Below are 16,033 nucleotides of genomic sequence, written 5' to 3' on the forward strand. Positions count from 1 at the left end.
AAAAGCTAGTGGATGGTATCTAAATTTGTATGTATGTAACAGGCGGCTTTAAACTAACTTTCTCATCTACTTAACACAGGCTATGGATACAATAAAATTGACGTATCTGGGAAGTTTTCGTGTAGGTATGAACGGAACTGAGTGAGTGATTTTCTTGAACACACGAAAACAGTTTCTTGTTTTCGACACAACGGCATTAAGCTCCTTCAGATTCTTTTGCAGGACACCACCGAACAAACTGAATTTATAAGCCCAACAAGTGATGTAAATTAAACGTTCTGTCATAATTCCCTTCCTTTTATAACAGTTCAAAATATACAGAGCAGACTCACTTAATTTCAAAAGCATGCAAAGCCCGCAGGATCGCTTGAGAAGATGTTCTGTTGTTCGCGGCATTTAGTAACGCACTTTATAACAAAAAGTAATCCATGTTTAGATACTGGATCTTCAGTTTTGGTCAAACGTGCAAACACACAGCGGCCTGAAGAGTCGTTACTTTCGTCGCAGATAGAGCCAAGTTCGATTTCCCTTCTAAATACTGTTTTAATATGCTTGCTAGTACTTCGCTGGCATAGCGTGGAATATATTGTTTGCTTAGTTGGTTGACTGTGCGATGGTCTCCACATATTACCCAACACAAAAAAGAAAAATCAGTATTAAGAAAGAAGTATAGGAAATCCTAGTTAGTATCACTGAGGTTTTAGTATGTAACGTTCCCTGGCAACACACACACTATTAATAAACTAAAATTTAATTGTACTATATACGCCGCTATGAAGCAATTTGTATATACTGTAATTATTTAACAAAAAATATTATTTAATTTTGTATAAAGGACATTCGTTATTATTGTAATATTTTCTGTAATAATATTATCGATGTATTTATGATTGTAATATTTCTATACTCATAATGTAATTACGAAATGTGTCAATATCTGCGATAAGAAAAATGTAAAATACAGCCGCAGATTGCAAAGAGGCAATAACGGTTGATAGTCGTATAAATAGGAATACATAGTGTGCATTCTTTGTCTTCTTCCTCGAGAGCTGAGAAAGAGAGGAACCTGTGACGTAGCATTTTATGAATGGGTAGACTTCATCTGTCTGTATCTAGATTTAGCCGCCATTAGAGGAGAAATTACAAACTAATGTAAGTTGAATTATTGTTGTGGTCTAAATACATTATAATTTATCAAAAGTGTGTATTACTAATGTAAATTAGCTTGCCCATGTCATCTATAATATTTCTTTAAAGAATTTTCAGCATTTTTAGCAATTATCGCTGGCGTTGCTGGGCTGTGCCGCGACCGAACGATTTGCAGCGGCGGTACATTTAAAAAATTGTTCCGCCAGGAAAAATTAACCAAACCCGTAAATCGGGGGCAGATAAAAATTAGCAGCGAATTAAGTAAATGTTTTTCTTTTACAGCGATCCAGAGACTGACGGAATTTATTACTAGTTTCACATTTGTGCATTCATAGGCGGATAGTTAACGCTGAAGTTTAACAATTTGTTGGTTCTTTGAAGTAACTTAAATGTATATTGAAGTGTGTTTTATCAATGATAATTAAACGTCGGCTTGGCAATATTTAACCATTTTCTGCTAATAGAGACAGTCCTGTGTTCCATAGCTAACGCTGGGAAAGAATTCAGTAAATATTTAAAAAAAAAAACCACTGCATTTAGAAAATGTGTGCCAAGGTCGAATTATGTAAAAGATTTAATTCTCAACTAAATGTTCTTAATCAGTTAATATGAATTTATCAGCATGAGAGAGTTGACTAAGTTCACGTAATTGTAAATGTGCTTAATTCTGTCTAAATGAATTTTTATTACCACACGTAAATAAGTGGTTCTACAACAAAGTTCGTTCGTACAGAAAGAAAGAAAGAGCAAATAACAAAAACAATTTAAAAAAGGGGACATTTGAAAACAAAATCATTTCATTATATATTTATTTATTTTTTTTAAATTTCATTAAATTGGCGCCCAACGTGGGGCCCGAATATGCAGTGGCCACAAAATACCCATGAGATAACTAGGGAATTATTGTAGTCGAACTTTGTTGGAGAACAATTAATAATTTTTTTCATGTATTGTATGTATTGCCTAACCAATATTGTGTGGTAATACCTGTATATGATTTTTTGCATGAGAACACTATATACCCAGAGGCAAGCTGAAGAAGAGAGCTCATTATATCGAAAAATTAATTACCTACCACAATACCAGGGGGCAGCTGCATCCAAGATAGATCACCAAAAGGTAAAGCTACAGTGTAGTTGTCCTGTGGGTAGTAAAGTAGCCTCAGTGCAGTGTTCTCGGATCATTAGTGGTGTGCTTGTTGTTAGTGTTCTCTTTTTTTTAAAAAAAAATAACAGGACATTTGAGTAGTTAGTCATCGTAGTATATAATAAGTGTGTTTCAACAAATGGCCATTTCTTGTGTGATTATGTCAGTGAAACCTGAGTGTTAGGATATTTAGTTCAGATTTTGTTTCTTTTGTTGACTATGGTTAGATTGCGTAGTCAGAAAGATATAAACATGGATAATGAACAACAGTTAGCAAGCAGTGATACCGAGTTAGAAAGTGGGGCACAAAGTAATGTCAGTGGCGTAGTACAGGAAGTACAATGTGAGAATCTGGGGGCAGAAGGGCAAGTAATGTTGCCACTGCCAGCCAGTGATTCAGTTGATAGTAGAAATACTGTACCACCCACAAGCACTAGACACGGACCAGAGAGTGGTGAGGTGTCAGAAGTGCAATCATTAAGAGCTATGTTCGAGCGTATGCTCTATTTCCAAGCTGAATTTGCACGTATGCAAGCAGAACGCGAAAGAGAACGTGATGCTAAACAAGCAGAGCGTGATCGACGCCAGCATGAGAGAGACTTGCAGTTAATGCAATCTTCGGAAGCTATGCAAAGTGAGATTGTTAGTTTGAGACAAAACTATGAAACCATACCAAAAGCGGTGCAAGAACTGAGCGAAAGAGTAGATAATATCCATGTGGCGAACGCCAGTATCGTGGGTGAATTCAGTGTACTGGCTAACAGGATGGAACAATTAGAAATTGACACAAGTCAAGTAATTGAGCACAAAATGTCCGAACAAGTGCACAAAATTGAGAACCAATTTATAAAAAAAATACAGAAGAAGGTGCACGCCGCGATTGAGGCCAAAGCCGTGGGCTCCAGTGCGGAAGTGCAGGACCTACAAAAGGTCAGTGGGCTCGAGTGCGGAAGTGCAGGACCTACAAAAGGCGGTGCACACTGACATTCCGCTGTGGCAGCGGAATGTCAACCGTCGTCGAGCTGGAAAGCAGCTTGCTGCACGGCGACGCACAGGCGTGGGTCACGCCAGCCAGGTCCAACAATGATAGGCATATAAATACAGCAGTGAAAAATTGCGACTGCGAGACAGAACAGGCAACCAATGTTAGCGAAACAAACAAATGTCACTCCAAAATAGTGATTGAAGAAAGCCTGATTAAAAACCGACAGTTTCAGATCTTTACAACGGAGAAGAAATCTGTTCACCCTGTAGTATTTATCAAGGGATTTAGAAATATTTTGCCTAGCGTTTGGAGTCATACACAGAAAATACAGTTCGTTATGTCTTAGATACAAGGAGATGCTGCATTATGGGCAACCGAAGCAGCTGACAGTTGCGACACATATGAGCAATTTGAAAAGGCATTCTTGGCCAAATATTGGTCAACATGTATTCAGGAGAGATTACGGAAAGAGGTATATAATCCAGAGCCGTATTCTCCACGATTAGGCAATTTGCGAAAATATTTTGAGAAATACATTAATAAGACTCGTTACTGGGACGAGCAGATTTCATCCCGGGATTTGATCAGACTTTTGAAATCACACTTGCCGATACACGTAAAGGAAAAACTTATACACGTACCGGAGAACGACATGGAACATTTCTTGTCTGTTCTGGACTCAATTGACCTGATTCAGGAGGATGTTAAAGCAGCCTCTGAACAGGCTAGAAGTAACGGAAACGGTTACAGAAATGATCGAAATAACACGCCTCCACCAAATAATGGAAACGGCGGAGGTAACAATAGGAGACAAGATAATGTACAAAACGGGAATAGAGGTAGAGACCGGAACGGCAATAGTCTGCCGGTGAATAATGACCGGAAAAGGAGGTCCGATGACCGATATGAAACAGGCGCACCAAGCAATAGTAGATGGAAAAATGCCGGGGGGCAGTGGAACACTAATACCTATAATGATGCAAACCGAACTTGGCCACAGAACCAGAGGCCCAGTCCGGACCGGCAAAACAGTGAAAGATATGACAATAACCGACCGCCACCACAAAATGCGCCAATTGCGCAACCGTGGCGGCCGACGCAACACAACTTACACATAGTGGAGGTCAGCGACACAGAGCAGCCACACCCATCCACCTGTAATAATCCAACAAACTAGATTCAGCCGAGATACGCTCTCCATCGTCGGCTGAGGTTTAGAGTGAGAGCAGCCCGACACAGAACAAAACATCGAGAATCTGTATCCTCAGGTATAATGACGGGGTACAGATGGGACATGAATTAATAACTGAACCACCCACGTGCATAAAGGAGCACAAAGACAAAGTACAAGCTATAATAGAAATCAAAATTAACAATATTGATGTGCAAGCAATCGTAGATACAGGTGCTACTGTCAGTGTCATGAGTATGGACTTATTCAGAGTACTGGGGAAAGAAAAGCGTATGCTGATTTTTCCTGTGAACAATTGCAAAGTCACTGGAGCCATCAGTGCACAGCGACAAATAATTAAACTCCAAGTGCGGGTAGAGATGTATATAGGGGGAGAAGCCATAGCGTGCTCATTTCTGGTAGTAAAGGGTTTAAAGGTAGCCTGCATTTTGGGGTAGATTTTTTGAGAGAAAGGGACGCAGTAATCGACCTTTCTCGGGGAAAATTAAGTTTGATGAACGCGGGTAGGAGGATAGAATTGTCCATGCTCAGATCTGAAGAGGTACCTGTGCCTAATTGTAATGCTATTAATATAAAATGTAGGAATCAGTGGTTACTACATTTAGACAATCATTCTCTAGGACAAAATCTCTATTATCCAGACATACAAAGTGATCAATTAAAAGCAAATGTGGACGCACTTGTGAACAAAGTATCACAGTCCGAAAATCTGAACTCAATACAACAGCAGGATTTGGTACAGTTATTATCTAACTATGCAGATGTATTCTGAGAACGACCAGGAATTGTTAAGGGGTATCAATACAATATCGAGGTGAAGCCTCACAAAACCTACTGTCGAGCCTCATACTCCATTCCTTAGTCCAAGAAGGAAATAGTAGCTATCTCTTAGCAGATCCCCAATCAGGGAGAGTACGGGGACTGTATCCGCGTAAGGATGTGAAAATACTCCTACAGTAAATGAATGATAGTCCTATGTGTTATGTGTAAAAAAAGGTACACCATTCTTTTGAAAATGAATGAACATTAATGATGTGTGATCTCTAGAGATAATGTACTAGTGTAGAAGTATTTAGTTATAAAAATGTGATTGACTTTCTCTTTTGTTTATGAATATTTGTGTTATGTCTTCTTTTTAATTAGTGTTAGCTTGAACATGCTTTAAATGTCTGCACAGATAACCTGATAAGTGCAATTATTTGTAGTTTTGTAGTGTTAAATTGTGACAGAGATCAGTCAGGAGGAACATTTTAGTAGTGATTAGTTTGTGTACTGCATAATATTCTATATGTGTGTCAAACTTGAAATATTTCTTGGTACAATCTTTTCTATTATATATATATATATATATATATATATATATATATATATATATATATATATATGTGTGTGTGTGTGTGTGTGTGCGTGTAGCTGTCAGATTGACAGATTCGAACCCAGAATAATATCAATAATATGAGACCCTGAGAACTTTATTTTCAAACCAGTGTTATCAAAGAGAATAGTGCACCCAGTAGTGGCCCGAGGGCACCATGGGAGGCAAACTTATTGCAAATTTAAGTATCGCAAAGTTACGCACAAAGAAGCTTCAATTGAAGCATGTGCAGATCCAATCAGTTAAAAGAGCCTACGGAGACTACACTGTAGTTACGTGGGACCTTGCAAGTAAAGTGAGACATAATTTAAAACGAGTTATTGAACAATATGCCTGAATCCGGCTGGAATGCACAAATAAAATCTACTCGAACATAAATACGGGGCTATTACAAATGATTGAAGCGATTTCATAAATTCACTGTAGCTCCATTCATTGACATATGGTCACGACACACTACAGATACGTAGAAAAGCTCATAAAGTTTTGTTCGGCTGAAGCCGCACTTCAGGTTTCTGCCGCCAGAGCGCTCGAGAGCGCAGTGAGACAAAATGGCGACAGGAGCCGAGAAAGCGTATGTCGTGCTTGAAATGCACTCACATCAGTCAGTCATAACAGTGCAACGACACTTCAGGACGAAGTTCAAGAAAGATCCACCAACTGCTAACTCCATTCGGCGATGGTATGCGCAGTTGAAAGCTTCTGGATGCCTCTGTAAGGGGAAATCAACGGGTCGGCCTGCAGTGAGCGAAGAAACGGTTGGACGCGTGCGGGCAAGTTTCACGCGTAGCCCGCGGAAGTCGACGAATAAAGCAAGCAGGGAGCTAAACGTACCACAGCCGACGGTTTGGAAAGTCTTACGGAAAAGGCTAAAGCAGAAGCCTTACCGTTTACAATTGCTACAAGCCCTGAAACCCAATGACAAAGTCAAACGCTTTGAATTTTCGGCGCGATTGCAACAGCTCATGGAAGAGGATGCGTTCAGTGCGAAACTTGTTTTCAGTGATGGAGCAACATTTTTTCTTAATGGTGAAGTGAACAGACTCAATGTGCGAATCTGGGCGGTAGAGAATCCTCACGCATTCGTGCAGCAAATTCGCAATTCACCAAAAGTTAACGTGTTTTGTGCAATCTCACGGTTTAAAGTTTATGGCCCCTTTTTCTTCTGCGAAAAAAACGTTACAGGACACGTGTGTCTGGACATGCTGGAAAATTGGCTCATGCCACAACTGGAGACCGACAGCGCCGACTTCATCTTTCAACAGGATGGTGCTCCACCGCACTTCCATCACGATGTTCGGCATTTCTTAAACAGGAGATTGGAAAACCGGTGGATCGGTCATGGTGGAGATCACGATCAGCAATTCATGTCATGGCCTCCACGCTCTCCCGACTTAACCCCATTCGATTTCTTTCTGTGGGGTTATGTGAAAGATTCAGTGTTTAAACCCCCTCTACCAAGAAACGTGCCAGAACTGCGAGCTCGCATCAACGATGCTTTCGAACTTATTGATGGGGACATGCTGCGCCGAGTGTGGGAGGAACTTGATTATCGGCTTGATGGCTGCCGAATCACTAAAGGGGCACATATCGAACACTCCTGTGCATAATCTGTTCATCTCAGCGTAGCACTTACAACCTACGTCCTCAATTATTTGCTGAATGTATTCAAATCTCTGTGTTTGTCTACAGTTTTTGCCTTCTACAGCTTCCTCTAGTACCATGGAAGTCATTCCCTGATGTCTGAACAGACCTCATATCTCCCTGTCGTTTCTCTTTGTCAGTGTTTTCCACATATCCTCTCCGATTCTGCGCAGATCCTCCTCAATTCTTATCTTATCAGTCCACTTAATTTTCAACATACGTCTGTGGCACCACATCTCAAATGCTTAGATTTTCTTGTATTCCGGGTTTCCCACAGTCCTTGTTTCACTACCATACAATGTTTTGCTCCAAAGGCACATTCTCAGAAATGTCTTCCTTAAATTAAGGTCCATGTTTAATACTAATAGACTTGTCTTGGACAGGAATGCTCTTTTTGCCAGTTCTAGTATGTTTTTGATGTTCTCCTTGCTCCATCCGCCTTTGGTTATTTTGATGCCTAAGTAGTAGAAATCGTTAACTTCATCTAATTTGTTACCGTCAATTCTGATGTAAGGTTTTTCGCTATTCTCATTTCTGCTACTTTTCCCGAACTTCATCTTTCTTCGATTTAATCTCAGTCCATATTCTGTACTCATTAGACTCTTCCTGTTCATTCCATTCAGCAGATCATGTAATTCTTCTTCACTTTCACTCAGAATAACGATGTCACCAGCGAATCGTATTATTCAAACCCTTTAACCTTGAATCTTAATTCCACTCTATAAAATAAATAAAATAAAATAAAATAAAATATTAATTATGTATTATTGTATGATAGTGATTGGTTGTAATTAATATTTGCGTATCTGGAACTTGGACGTTTAATTATTCGGTATCAGACGCTTGACAATGGCTTTTTCGTAAATGTAATGTTATTCGTAGTTGACGGTGAAATAAGACTCAAATAATCGGACTTCGTATTTAAATCGTTTCCAAAGACTGCTGCGGTAGGTGCGGACTCAAATCTAAATCTCAATATTAGAATAATTTGCCAGCCATGTCAATACGTCGTACAGAGGTGACTGTCTACTAAACATAAAAAGTTTACACAGTTAGTTAAATCAGATATATTCAACGAATAAGCCTACAGTTAAATAATTCTACTTACTTTCATAAATATAAATTCTTTACAGATTCGAGTGCCTAGTAAGATTGCAACTCGCAGTGATCTTATATAACATTAAATATGGCGGTGTGCCAGTCAATAAAATATACGTGCTTCCCGCACCACTTATCCAAGACCTCTCTCTCCTTAATCAAACATAAAAGTATCGTAATTGTGTTTTTGTTTTATCAGCGACACAGCGCTGCAGTTCTGTACCATAGGCTTTATTTATTTCTCACAGATTAATTATTTAATTAAGATTTCGCGTTTCCGAGGAAACTCACGCACGGCATGCAAATGTGCCTTTATATTGCCCCCTGAATTGCGAGGCGAAAGGACACACCTGCAGGCGAGCAATTCACCTAAAGGCACAAGAAAATCTAAGTTATCTACAACTATTTACATGACTTACATTATACAGTATATTATATACAACATTTGAATGACGCGCGTGCGCCGTAAAAGTTCTTATGTTGGCTAAACAGAGTGCGCGCATGCGCAGAAGCATCTATGTAACTCCGGCACTGCCGTTATATCGTTAATTTAGATCACGTGGTACAGTATTGCAGTTCATATCGTTCGTGTGCGCGCGCATTTCTTAGTCGTTGCACAAAGAAAATATTCCACCAAGATTACATATGAAGACTACATTCTATGACAGGTAACTTAGTTTTAAAATTACAATATTTGTTATAATACAATACAACTTTAGATTGTTGAATGTTCTTAGTTACATAGTATTGCAATGAAATGCTTCAACGAAAAATGTCCTGTTGTTTCAGGTGCGTTGACCTATACACATCGTGTCGTTATTACAGTTTATATTCATCTACTGCACAGTACTGTTTCACAGGTTAGTGTCGTCGTGGTAAAATTTTTTGATCACAGTAACATCGCTGTATAACAACGTGATTGATACATAAGCATGTCCATTTCCTATTTCCATTATAGTCGTTGTGATGCAGTTCGTTGTGACAAAAAGCATTGTTTATTACAGATCAGACGTGACCCGTCGAGTAATTAGTCCATATGCAGTTCGTTTTCGATATTCCGTGGAAGCTTGGTTGCAGAACCTCGGACGGCACATAGCTGGCGTCGATCCTTGGACAGTCCAGGTAAGTGTGTCCGTCACATTTCGAGAACATACCATTCCCTGAAGTTCCAACCAAAATTCTTCCACTCGTCGTGTTGTTTTCTGGACAGGCACGTTGTGACCATTTAGTCCAGTTAACATCTTGAAGTTAGATACTGTAGTAATGTCACTAGACGATGCACCAATTACGCACTTCACATTTTCAGTTTTTTTTGCTAAATATAGCTCACCTAAATGTTCGTAGTTACTCATCAAAGAAATCGTTCATCGCGTTTACAAAGGTACGATGCATGATGAATGTCATTAACAGTTTCTTTCACATAGGTTTCTGCATAGTTGCAGACTTAGTAATGTACGTTAATGTCCGTGATCAGTGGTTCACTACGCATTTTTTTTTTTTAAAGTTTTTCACATTTTGGCACTCGTTATCGTTCAAATTTTCACACAGTAACAGTTACAGATAGCTGTACCGTAGGTGCAACCACAACGGAGGGGTATCTGTTGAGAGGCCAGACAAACGTGTGGTTCCTGAAGAGGGGCAGCAGCCTTTTCAGTAGTTGCAAGGGCAACAGTCTGGATGATTGACTGATCTGGCCTTGTAACAATAACCAAAACGGCCTTGCTGTGCTGGTACTGCGAACGGCTGAAAGCATGGGGAAACTACAGCCGTAATTTTTCCCGAGGGCATGCAGCTTTACTGTATGATTACATGATGATGGCGTCCTCTTGGGTAAAATATTCCGGAGGTAAAATAGTCCCCCATTCGGATCTCCGGGCGGGGACTACTCTAGAGGATGTCGTTATCAGGAGAAAGAAAACTGGCGTTCTACGGATCGGAGCGTGGAATGTCAGATCCCTTAATCGGGCAGGTAGGTTAGAAAATTTAAAAAGGGAAATGGATAGGTTGAAGTTAGATATAGTGGGAATTAGTGAAGTTCGGTGGCAGGAGGAACAAGACTTCTGGTCAGGTGACTACAGGGTTATAAATACAAAATCAAATAGGGGTAATGCAGGAGTAGGTTTAATAATGAATAGGAAAATAGGAATGCGGGTAAGCTACTACAAACAGCAGAGTGAACGCATTATTGTGGCCAAGATAGATACGAAGCCCACGCCTACTACAGTAGTACAAGTTTATATGCCAACTAGCTCTGCAGATGACGAAGAAATTGAAGAAATGTATGATGAAATAAAAGAAATTATTCAGATTGTGAAGGGAGACGAAAATTTAATAGTCATGGGTGACTGGAATTCGAGTGTAGGAAAAGGGAGAGAAGGAAACATAGTAGGTGAATATGGATTGGGGGACAGAAATGAAAGAGGAAGCCGCCTGGTCGAATTTTGCACAGAGCACAACATAATCATAACTAACACTTGGTTTAAGAATCATGAAAGAAGGTTGTATACATGGAAGAACCCTGGAGATACTAAAAGGTATCAGATAGATTATATAATGGTAAGACAGAGATTTAGGAACCAGGTTTTAAATTGTAAGACATTTCCAGGGGCAGTTGTGGACTCTGACCACAATCTATTGGTTATGACCTGTAGATTAAAACTGAAGAAACTGCAAAAAGGTGGGAATTTAAGGAGATGGGACCTGGATAAACTAAAAGAACCAGAGGTTGTACAGAGATTCAGGGAGAGCATAAGGGAGCAATTGACCGGAATGGGGGAAAGAAATACAGTAGAAGAAGAATGGGTAGCTTTGAGGGATGAAGTAGTGAAGGCAGCAGAGGATCAAGTTGGTAAAAAGACGAGGGCTAGTAGAAATCCTTGGGTAACGGAAGAAATACTGAATTTAATTGATGAAAGGAGAAAATATAAAAATGCAGTAAGTGAAACAGGCAAAAAGGAATACAAACGTCTCAAAAATGAGATCGACAGGAAGTGCAAAATGGCTAAGCAGGGATGGCTAGAGGACAAATGTAAGGATGTAGAGGCCTATCTCACTAGGGGTAAGATAGATACCGCCTACAGGAAAATTAAAGAGACCTTTGGAGATAAGAGAACGACTTGTATGAATATCAAGAGCTCAGATGGAAACCCAGTTCTAAGCAAAGAAGGGAAAGCAGAAAGGTGGAAGGAGTATATAGAGGGTCTATACAAGGGCGATGTACTTGAGGACAATATTATGGAAATGGAAGAGGATGTAGATGAAGATGAAATGGGAGATATGATACTGCGTGAAGAGTTTGACAGAGCACTGAAAGACCTGAGTCGAAACAAGGCCCCCGGAGTAGACAATATTCCATTGGAACTACTGACGGCCGTGGGAGAGCCAGTCCTGACAAAACTCTACCATCTGGTGAGCAAGATGTATGAAACAGGCGAAATTCCCTCAGACTTCAAGAAGAATATAATAATTCCAATCCCAAAGAAAGCAGGTGTTGACAGATGTGAAAATTACCGAACTATCAGCTTAATAAGTCACAGCTGCAAAATACTAACACGAATTCTTTACAGAAGAATGGAAAAACTAGTAGAAGCCAACCTCAGGGAAGATCAGTTTGGATTCCGTAAAAACACTGGAACACGTGAGGCAATACTGACCTTACGACTTATCTTAGAAGAAAGATTAAGGAAAGGCAAACCTACGTTTCTAGCATTTGTAGACTTAGAGAAAGCTTTTGACAATGTTGACTGGAATACTCTCTTTCAAATTCTAAAGGTGGCAGGGGTAAAATACAGGGAGCGAAAGGCTATTTACAATTTGTACAGAAACCAGATGGCAGTTATAAGAGTCGAGGGACATGAAAGGGAAGCAGTGGTTGGGAAGGGAGTAAGACAGGGTTGTAGCCTCTCCCCGATGTTGTTCAATCTGTATATTGAGCAAGCAGTAAAGGAAACAAAAGAAAAATTTGGAGTAGGTATTAAAATTCATGGAGAAGAAATAAAAACTTTGAGGTTCGCCGATGACATTGTAATTCTGTCAGAGACAGCAAAGGACTTGGAAGAGCAGTTGAATGGAATGGACAGTGTCTTGAAAGGAGGATATAAGATGAACATCAACAAAAGCAAAACAGGGATAATGGAATGTAGTCTAATTAAGTCGGGTGATGCTGAGGGAATTAGATTAGGAAATGAGGCACTTACAGTAGTAAAGGAGTTTTGCTATTTGGGGAGCAAAATAACTGATGATGGTCGAAGTAGAGAGGATATAAAATGTAGGCTGGCAATGGCAAGGAAAGCGTTTCTGAAGAAGAGAAATTTGTTAACATCCAGTATTGATTTAAGTGTCAGGAAGTCATTTCTGAAAGTATTCGTATGGAGTGTAGCCATGTATGGAAGTGAAACATGGACGATAAATAGTTTGGACAAGAAGAGAATAGAAGCTTTCGAAATGTGGTGCTACAGAAGAATGCTGAAGATTAGATGGGTAGATCACATAACTAATGAGGAAGTATTGAATAGGATTGGGGAGAAGAGAAGTTTGTGGCACAACTTGACCAGAAGAAGGGATCGGTTGGTGGGACATGTTCTGAGGCATCAAGGGATCACCAATTTAGTATTGGAGGGCAGCGTGAAGGGTAAAAATCGTAGAGGGAGACCAAGAGATGAATACACTAAGCAGATTCAGAAGGATGTAGGTTGCAGTAGGTACTGGGAGATGAAAAAGCTTGCACAGGAGAGAGTAGCATGGAGAGCTGCATCAAACCAGTCTCAGGACTGAAGACCACAACAACAACAACAACAGTTACATTATACATCAGTTTAAAAAAACATAAGTAATTATACATATACATGTCACATATTTTCTTAGCATAAACATAATACAGTTACACATAAACATGTTTACATCATCATTACATAGCTATAAATTATTACATTGTGTCACATTTGATTGCATGGATTGCAGATATTTACGTCCTCTTTAACGGTTTTGCTGGGATTTTATCGATTTTTTTTTTTTTATGTCATCTGAAATTAAGATAGGTTAGACACAACATTCATTACATCAGTAGGCAAGACCAGGCGTTTTCACTACTCAATAAATATTCAAAATAATAAGAGACGGAAAACTGTTCGATTCCTCGCGTTTTGTGCGTGTGTGTATAGTGTCTGTGTGGCCTTGGCTACTGGTAGATGCTTTTCTTGCTGAGAGATGTGCGTCTAATCTATTTCTCGAAGTAAAAGATCGCTTCACAGATGACGTCTGTCGGTTCGTCAGGTGTCATACCAAGTCAGTGGTACCTACAGTCACAAATGTTCCGTGAAAAATTTATATATCATTCACTGCTACGTAATCATAAATTTTACTTTAATATTCAGTCTTCTCGGTGGTGCCGCGGCGTTGAAAGAAAAGTTCTTCTGTCTTCAACTGCGTCACTGGAACCGCTGAAATGAAAATTTCTATACTACTTATAATCTATGTTGTAATTTGTTTTAGTTCTTGCCACACAGCAGGTCGTTGAGATAACGGTACGTTATACGTCTTGTGGTAGAAGATCTTGTGAGGCTTAACTTCAATCTTGTACACATACGTGTTGATAACACCTAATCGTTTGGTAAAAACTTGTAAATATTTGGATAACAATTCCTGTAGTTTTATACGTTCATGTACATTGAGAGCTGTAGCTTCATTTATCTTATGATCAAGCAATGTTTTCAAGTCCATTAGCTCTGTGTCAGATGAGTGTGTGTGCGTGTCTTGAATGTCATTGTCAAGTACTAACTGAACCTTGTACCCTGTACAGTGTTTGTCATGCTTTAGAGTTCGCCTGTCCAAATCAATAATAATTACACTGCCTTTATCATTTAAAATACATTTACCTTTGGAGAAGTCTATAATGCAGTCCTTCTCGCTCATAATATCTATTCCTAATATGCAATTTGTCACAAGGTTTTGTACAACCAGGAATGGCCATTGTACGGTTCCATTCCCTATTTTAATGTTTACAAAAACTTGCTTCGTAACCCTACATGACTTATTACCTAGAGCAGTAGTTATTTTACAGTTTTGGGCAGGAAACTCAGGCACAGGCTCCAATTCACACATCTTTTTATAGAAATTAAAAGACAAAACGCTCACAGCTGCACCTGTATCTAAGATAATAGTAGTTGGAATCCCACCTACTACACCAGTAGTAGATGCTAAAACAATTTCATTTGTGTTTGAACGACATTGTGTACTGTCTTGCAAAAGTTCATCTGATATATTGTCATTGTGGTTGTATCTTATAAATAAAACAGGTAGTTTTTGTTTAGAATTATTAGGCATATCAATATTTTGTTGTTCAATTGTGGTGTCAAATAACTGGTTAACATCGAAGTCGCCCCCCCAAGAATTCTTCAGCCACGACCCGGGGCATAGAAGTGACTGTTTCTAGTTTGTTGGATTAGCATTTGTATCAGGTACTGACACAGATTGAGGTTGTGTATCAGGTGTCATTTCTATTTTATTCACATTCGGATATTGCCTGTTGTGATCTCCAAACTTTTGCGGTTGTTGTTGCTGTTGCGCATTATAACTTACCTGTCGGTCGTAAGGTATGCTCCAATTTTGTCCTGGTGGCTGCTGTGGTAAAGCAGTGTTTGAATGAAAGTATTGATCGCTACGAGTCCAGCCTTGATGCTGTCTTGGCTCGTAGTTATTATTATTTCTATTTCTGTTTGTGTTTTTGTTGTTACATTTGTATCCGTTGTTACCGTTGTTGTTATTACCGCGGTGCCTTTTGTATGGATTGCCGCATGAAGTGTTATTACTGTTGTAATTGTTGTTTGTATTGGAATACGCGTGTTGATTTTGATTTCCGTATTGAGACGGCATGTGAGTTTGCTGTTTTTGCTGTACCGCGTATCCAACTGTGGGCGCGCCAGAATTGAGTTGGCAAGCCTGCATGTTTTGCATACCACTAGTATAAACATTGTGGCTGCTGTTTTGCCGCGCGAAGCGCTGATCTTCTAGTAACATGTCAACCGAATCTAAAGCTGTTAAAAAATAATCTGGATCGTCATCCGGAATATGTAAGAGTTTTTCTTTAATGTTGAAAGGCAATTTGGCCTTCAACGCACGGAGTATATCACGTGTTGCGACTGGTTCGTCTAAAAAATGTCCCATGTTCAAGTATTTTTCAAAATATCCGCGTAAGTTACCATTTTTACTGTTAAAAGTTTCAGGTTCTAAAATTTGTCTCCTGAGTCGCTCCTGGACGGATTGCGACCAGAATTTGTTCAGAAAGGCACGCTCAAACTCACTGTACGTGGTACATACGTCAGCTTGACTGTATGCCCAGACAGCTGCATCGCCTTGGATGTAACCGACAATATATGAAATCTTTTTCCGGTCACTCCAAGTGCGTGGAAATGTGTTACTAAAAGATTTAAGAAAAATCACCGGATGA

The sequence above is a fragment of the Schistocerca serialis genome, chromosome 6 (assembly GCF_023864345.2).
Source record: "Schistocerca serialis cubense isolate TAMUIC-IGC-003099 chromosome 6, iqSchSeri2.2, whole genome shotgun sequence".
In the NCBI taxonomy this organism is placed as follows: Eukaryota; Metazoa; Arthropoda; class Insecta; order Orthoptera; family Acrididae; genus Schistocerca; species Schistocerca serialis.